The sequence below is a fragment of the Marmota monax genome, unplaced genomic scaffold (genome assembly GCF_021218885.2).
Source record: "Marmota monax isolate L192 unplaced genomic scaffold, Marmota_monax_Labrador192_F-V1.1 WCK01_AAM20220418_F8-fsc00086, whole genome shotgun sequence".
NCBI classification, from domain to species: Eukaryota; Metazoa; Chordata; class Mammalia; order Rodentia; family Sciuridae; genus Marmota; species Marmota monax.
The window spans coordinates 5,212,062-5,219,254 of NW_026693086.1; positions in this window are offsets into that span (position 1 = coordinate 5,212,062).

A 7,193-nucleotide genomic window follows, 5' to 3' on the forward strand; every position below is an offset into this window, starting at 1 on the left:
GCCAGTGCCTTGTACAAAATAAGCATATGATATTAGCTAATATTCTTTCATATTCCTCAAATACTTATTCGCTAAACATTCATTATGTACTTCTAAAATGTTGATTTTTTTCATTTTGGGCTGGAGATGCAACCCAGGATCTCACATGGGCTACGTAAGTGCTCTACAACTGAGCAACACTTCCACCGCGCCCCCCATAGGAGCAATGTCTTAAACATTGGTACACTAGTGACCAAATATAATAGATTCTAGATTTCACAAGGAACTCACATTCTAGTGAAGTGATGTAATAAACAAGTAAAGGAATAAAAAAGCAACTATAGATAGTAATAATTACCATAAAGACATTAAAGTGGTTTGAGGAAGATTATTTTGGATAGGAAGATCAGGACTTCTCTAAAGAGGTAATATTTGAACTGAGATCCAAATGACAGGAAGGAAGGAACCATGTAGAAGGTCATCTAAGGAAAAGAGCATTCCCAACCAGTGCAAAGGCCCTGAAGCAGAGATGAGTTTGACCAGATTCTGGGAATAGGGATAAGGCCAGTGTAGACAATACTAGATAATGCAGGTCCTTGCAGGCCTATGGATTTAAATCCAGAAGATTGGAGAAGTCATGGGGGGGAAGGTTACCTCCAATACTTTTTAAAAAGGTGGTGTTTGAAAAAAATTTAGTTGTACATGGACACAATACCTTTATTTTATTTATTTTCGTGTAGTGCTGAGGATCGAACTCAGTGCCTCAAGTGTGCTAGGCAAGTGCTCTACCACTGAGCAACAACCAGTCCCAAATGTGTTTATTTTTAAATTCATTCATTCATTTTCCCTCACTTTTATTAGCAAATCCTGTTAAAGGAAATTTTTTTAAGGCTTTTCATTCATGGAACATTTGCCACATATCTGTCCATGTTTAGCAATGGAGGTGCAATGCTCCCCTAAAAGAAATATAGGAATCAGCAGATTGCAGGGTAAGAAGGAAGCCATTTCCCTGGAGCAGGTGCACCTGCCTGTGATCCCAGCTACTTGGGAGGTTGAGGTAGGAAGGTGGCAAGTCTGAAGACAGCCTCAGCAACTTTGGGAGACTCTGTCTTAAAAAGCAGCGAGTGGAGGTTGGGGATGTAGCTCAGTGGTAGAGTGCTTGCCTAATATGTGTGAGACTCTGGGTTCAATCTATTTTATCTTTCTCACACACACAGAGGGGGAGGAGGAGGAAGCCATTTGAGGTATTTAAGGTAGAAGAAACAAAATCGGAACAAAACCCTGGAGGCAGGAAAGCTCAAGATCTATTCAGTGGTTTTGGGGTTAAAATGTGTCAGGACCTCTCCACACACCCCAGACCTGTCATCGAATCCCTTTCCCCTCTCTCTTTCCCCTGGCTCTTTGCTCTGTTCTTTCTCCCTCTCCCTCTCCCTTTCTTTTTTCCCTCCTCTGCAGAGATCCACTCTATTCTGACCCAATCCTCCTCACCTCCCCAAACAGAAATCAAAATGCACTAAGATTGTCAAGGAGCCCAAGGTAAAGGGTAAAGGAGGTTGGGAGAGATGATCAATGTTACTGAAGATGAAGAAATGCAAATGTACACTAATGTGAAAGCTACTGATTTTAGAGTGGTTTCCTGTTACTCTGAAAACCCCATTCATTTGCAAAGGAAAAAGCATATCAAATTCTTTATTTTTACTAATCAAGGATGAAATCATTATGAAAGAGGGCCGTTTCACAAGAAAGGAGCTTTTGTAGTGAAGTTTTTGTTGAAGCATAACATAAATTTAGATGCATGACAGATCCCAAGTACATAGCTTGATGGGTTTTCACAAAGGGGACACAACCTGTGTAGCCAGTGCCCACGTCAAGAAACCAAATGTGACCTGCTTCCCCCAGTCCAGCTCCCTTTCGGTATCTGCCTCAAGTCACTATCCCACAGGCTTCTTAAACCTGATGTTTTTTTTTAAAGTTATTATTATTGTGAAATACTTCAAATATAAATACAAATATAAAGACTATATTGCAAGCTGGGCACGTCTGTACTTCCAGCAACTTTAGAGGCTGAGGCAGGAGAATCTCCAGTTCAAAGCCAGCCTCAGCAATTTAATGAGGCCCTAGGCCACTCAGCGAGACCCTGTCTCTAAATAAAATACAAAAAAGGGCTGGGGATATGGCTCAGTGGTTAAGTGCCCCTGGGTCCAATCCCTGGTTAAAAAAAAAAAAGTATAATGCAATGAACATCTATGCATCCACAATCTACCCAGCATTGTCAAATGTGATATTATCAAATACCACATTCTGCTTTGGCAGTAGCTTTTTTTTTTTTTTTTTTTTTAAGCAAGCGATAAAGTTCATGCAGGAAGCTCTGGGTTCAATTCCCAGCACCAAAAAAAAAAAAAAAAAAGGAAGTCTTAATGAATGATGTTCTTTGTACATCTATAAATATCTTTAAAGTATCTAATGTGCCAGGTCTTTTTACAAGGATGATCTCTATTTTAAAATAATACATAGACATTATTATAAAATGTAAATGGTAAAAAGGGAATACAGAGAAAAATAAATCTCCTTGCCACCCACCCTCTACTTCAGCTTCTCTCTGGAAGGCACACACAATAATTAGTTTATAGTGTTATCTTCCAGGTGCTTCTTTTCTCTCTCTCCCTTTCTTTCCAGATACTGAAATATGAAAGGATATAGACAGATTATTGTATGGTAGACTGTGTATAGGGATTATATAGATGCCCCTTGACTTATGATGGCCTTATGCCTCAATAAACCCATGGTAAATTGAAAATATCATAAGTCAAAAATGTATTTTATATACCCAGGCTACCGACCTTCCTAGTTTGCAACTCAGTACACATCTGGGAGTGTCAGGTGTTTCCCCTTATCATCACATGACTGACCAGGAGCTGTCCCTCTCTGCTACTGCCCAGCATCATGAGAGTATTGTATGCATAGCATTAGTGTGGGAAAAGCTCAAAAATCAAAGTATAACTGGGTGTGGTGGCACACACCTGTAATCCCAGTGGTTTTGGAGGCTGAGCCAGGAGGATCACAAGTTCAAAGCTAGCCTCAGCAACGGTGAGGCTCTAAGCAACTCAGTGAGACCCTGTCTCTAAATAAAATACATAATAAAACTGGGGATGGGGCTCAGTGGTCGAGTGCCCCTGAGTTCAATCCCCAGTACCAAAAAAAAAAAAAAATCAAAGTATGGTTTCTACCAAATGTGGATTGCTTTCATATCCTGTAAAAACAAACAAACAAACAAAAAAAAAACTGTCAGCTGAAAAAAAAAATCAATCTATCTAGATAGAAAGATCTGGAATGTATGTATATCCCTACCTTTTCTTCTGCATATTATTTCATTATTCATATATCTTGTAGCTCATTCTATATCAGTGCATAGGGATTTGTGTCATTCTTTTTTTTTAATTTATTTTTTAGTTTGAGGTGGATACAATATCTTTATTTTTATGTGGTGCTGAGATTCTAATCCAGTGCCTCATGCATGCTAGGCGAGCATGCTACCACTTGAGCCACATCCCCAGCCCCTCTTTTTTGTTTTTATTTTTGTGATGCTGGGAATTGAATTCAAGGACACTTTGCCACTGAGCTACATCCTCAGGGTCTCGTTAAGTTGCTGAGGCTGGCCTGGAAACTTGACATCCCCCTGCCTCAGATTCCTGAGTCACAGGAATTACAGGTGTGTGCCACTGTGCCCATAAACCGTGTTCTTTATATATTTGTTGTATATGGACACAATACCTTTATTTTGTTTAGTTTGTGGTGCTGGGGATCGAACCCAGTGCTCTGACGCATGCTAGGCAAGTACTCTACCACTGAGCCCCAGTCCCAGCCCCAGCCCCAGGCCCCTCTGTGTTCTTGTTAATGGCAGAAACTTGTTTCATTAAGTGCTACACATAAAATTTATTTACTCAGACCGTTACTGATGATTGCCTCTTATGAATATTCACAGTAACCATACAAAGTAGGCACAATTGTCTCTCTTCAGAAAGGAGAATGGTTGGGACACATGACTAAACCAGTCAGGGTCACTCCAAGTGAACTGGGCTGGCACAAAATAATCACACAGAGACAGAGAAATACCTTTTTCTTTGGGTTCTGGGATGGCTCCTCTGACCCAGCTCCCACAAAGGAGGCAAGGCAGGCAAGAAGAGAGAGAGCACGCTCGAACAGGGTTTTATTGGGGAGAAGCCATTCAAATGAAGCAAGGGGTCAGGTTTCAGGTGTTGAGTCTAGCTTCTCGATATCTTTGCAGGTCAGCAGGTTTGCTGACATCTTGGAAGACCACACCCATCTCATGTGCTGTGTGATGATCAAAGGCAGATCGAGGGAAAGGGACACCTACGTGCACAGCCCAGACACAGCAGCATCCTCAGTCCAGTCCACCATGTGCGCTCAAATTGCTCACAGCTCACACACACACACAGCTCGTGGCTGGCTCACTAGATCCCCACATTCCCATCACTCAAAGCTAGGGGGCGCTCAGCCCCTATGTGGCGGCTCCTGACAGAGAATGTTAATGCCCTGAGAGGTCAAGTGAGTTGTCCAAGGTCACACTGAGAGCTTGAATTCTAAATCAAACATGATTCCATGGCTACCTGAACTGTCAGGAGCTTTGTTGTTTCAGAGCTAGACTCCCGACAATTTTTGTCAATTGTTTTTTTAGACTCTTAACAATTTTTTGAACTGACATAACTTGGTCTTATAAATAGGATAGATGGCAATGATGCCAGCTCACTAAAGAAAATCTAAGAACTTCTTCATTTAGGAGCATAACTGGGCTGTGGATCTGGAGCCAAACATCACATGGGTGCTTTTGTTTTGTTGTTGTTTTCAGTACCAGGGATTGAACTCTGGGGTGCTTAGCCACTGAGCCGCTTTCCCAACCCTTTTTATATTTTTTTTTAGAGATAGGGTCTTGCTAAGTTGCTGAGGCTGGCCTTTAACTCCCGATCCTCTGCCTCATCCTCCAGAAGTCACTGGAATTACAGGCATGCACCCCAGGCCCAGCTCCCGTGGGTGTTTCTAATGCATGAATTTTGTTAATGCTCAGATTTTGATGGGGGTTCTACTGGCCCTAGAGAAAGAAGCATACCCTGAAGGAACTTTAATCCACCTGGTGTACCCAGTTCACATGGGAATACACATTTGCCTCAGTGGATTGCTTCTCTTCTCATTCTGTAACATTATAACCAGGAAGCAGACAGATGATTGTTAGTCATAATTGGCCTTCCAATGGCAATTTGAAACTCAAGATAGTCTGAAACTGAGACCAACTCTTAGGTGGGCAGAAAAAGCAACTATTACTAACCTCACTTTACAAATGAGAAAACCAAGCCTCTGAAGGGCCGGTGGTGGCTCAGCCAGTGACAGCATTAAGTCCTGAAATAGGTCCTGTCATTCACAGGCCACAGAAGACCCTCCCGGATGCATTACTCCACTGTGGAAGGGGAACGCAGTGAGGAGGAGGTAGAGGACAGAGCAAGAAAGGGAGGGGTGGCATTGAGACTCCCCTCTGAGACAAAATGCTAAGTATGGTGGACCCCTGCTCACTATCTGCAGGGCTGAAGCTAGCCTTGAACTTGCAATCCTCCTGCCTCGGCCTCCTGAGGCTTCGGGTCTGGCTGATCCAATATATTTCCTTTCTAAAATGAATATCTTGAGACACAATGAAATTAATAGGCAATGGAACTGTTGTTTGTTTTTAGGTTCTGGGAATTGATTCAATGGTGTTCTATCACCGAGCTACACACCTAGCCATTTTTATTTTTATTTTGTATTTTTAATATTTATTTTTTGGGCTGGGGATGTGGCTAAAGCGGTAGCGCGCTTGCCTGGCATGCATGCGGCCCGGGTTCAATCCTCAGCACCACATACAAACAAAGATGTTGTGTCCGCTGAAAACTAAAAAATAAATATTAAAAAATTAAAAAAATATATTTTTAATTTTTTTTAGTTTTAGGTGGACACAATATTTTATTTCTATGTGATGCTAAGGATGAAACCCAGAGCCTCATGCATGCTAGGCGAGCACTCTACCACTGAGACACAACCCCGCCCCCCTTTTTATTTTTTGAGATGAGATTTTGGTAAGCTGCTGAGGCTGGCCTCCAATGTACAATCCTCCTGCCTTAGCCTCCCAAGTCACTGAGATTACAAGTGTACACCACCACGCCCTGGAGAAATGTAACTTTCTGGCATACACTATTTTATTTTTTGATACTGGGCATGTTGAACTCAGGGGCACTTTACCACTGAGCTACACCCCTTTTATTTTGAATTTTGAGACAGGGTCTTACTGATTAGTCTTCTACCAGCATCTACAGGTGGTCCTTGACTTATGATGGGGTTTGTCCTAACCCCATTGTAAACTGAAAATATTGTAAGTTGAAATGCATTTAATGTATATAAACCAAACATCAGTAACAGAGCCTGGACTTCCTTAAATATGCCAAGAACATTTAAATTAGACTACAGTTTAGCAAAATCATCTAATGTGGATTGAGTCAGGGGCACTCTACTCCTGAGCCACATCCCCATCCTTTTTTATTTTTGATTTTGAGACAGGGTCTTGCTAAGTGGTTGAGGCTGGCCTTAAACTTACAACCCTCCTGCCTCGGCCTCCTGAGTTTCTGGGATTTCAGGTGTGTGCCACTGTACCCAGCTCACATAATTTATTGAATACTGCACTGGTAGTGAAAAGCAGAATGATTTCAGGGGTAAGCTTTACTGTGGTAAAGCTAAAAAATTCTAAGTTAAGGCATGATAAGTCAGGGAGCAGCTGTATTAGTCTTGTCTGTTCTTGAGCTTCATGTAAATATACTGAGATATGTGCTCTTTTATGTGAGACTTCTTTTGCTAACCATAATGCTCATGAGATGCGTTCTGTGTCGCAATGTATACTGACATGGTAGTTCATTCATTTTTGATTGCTGAACGATCTTCAAATGTGTAACTATGTCACAATATATTTGTTGATTTGATCTTCAGTTTGGGCTCTTATAAATAAAGCTGTTATCAACACTTTTCTACAAGTATTTTGTATCTTGGGTACGACAGTTGAGTCATAGAGTAAGTGTATATTCAGTAAATGCTGCTATAATCTAAGCATATTTACTAAAGAGAAAAAAGAAGCTGGATGTGGTGGTGCATATATTTTTTTGGGGGGGTGTACTGGGGATTGA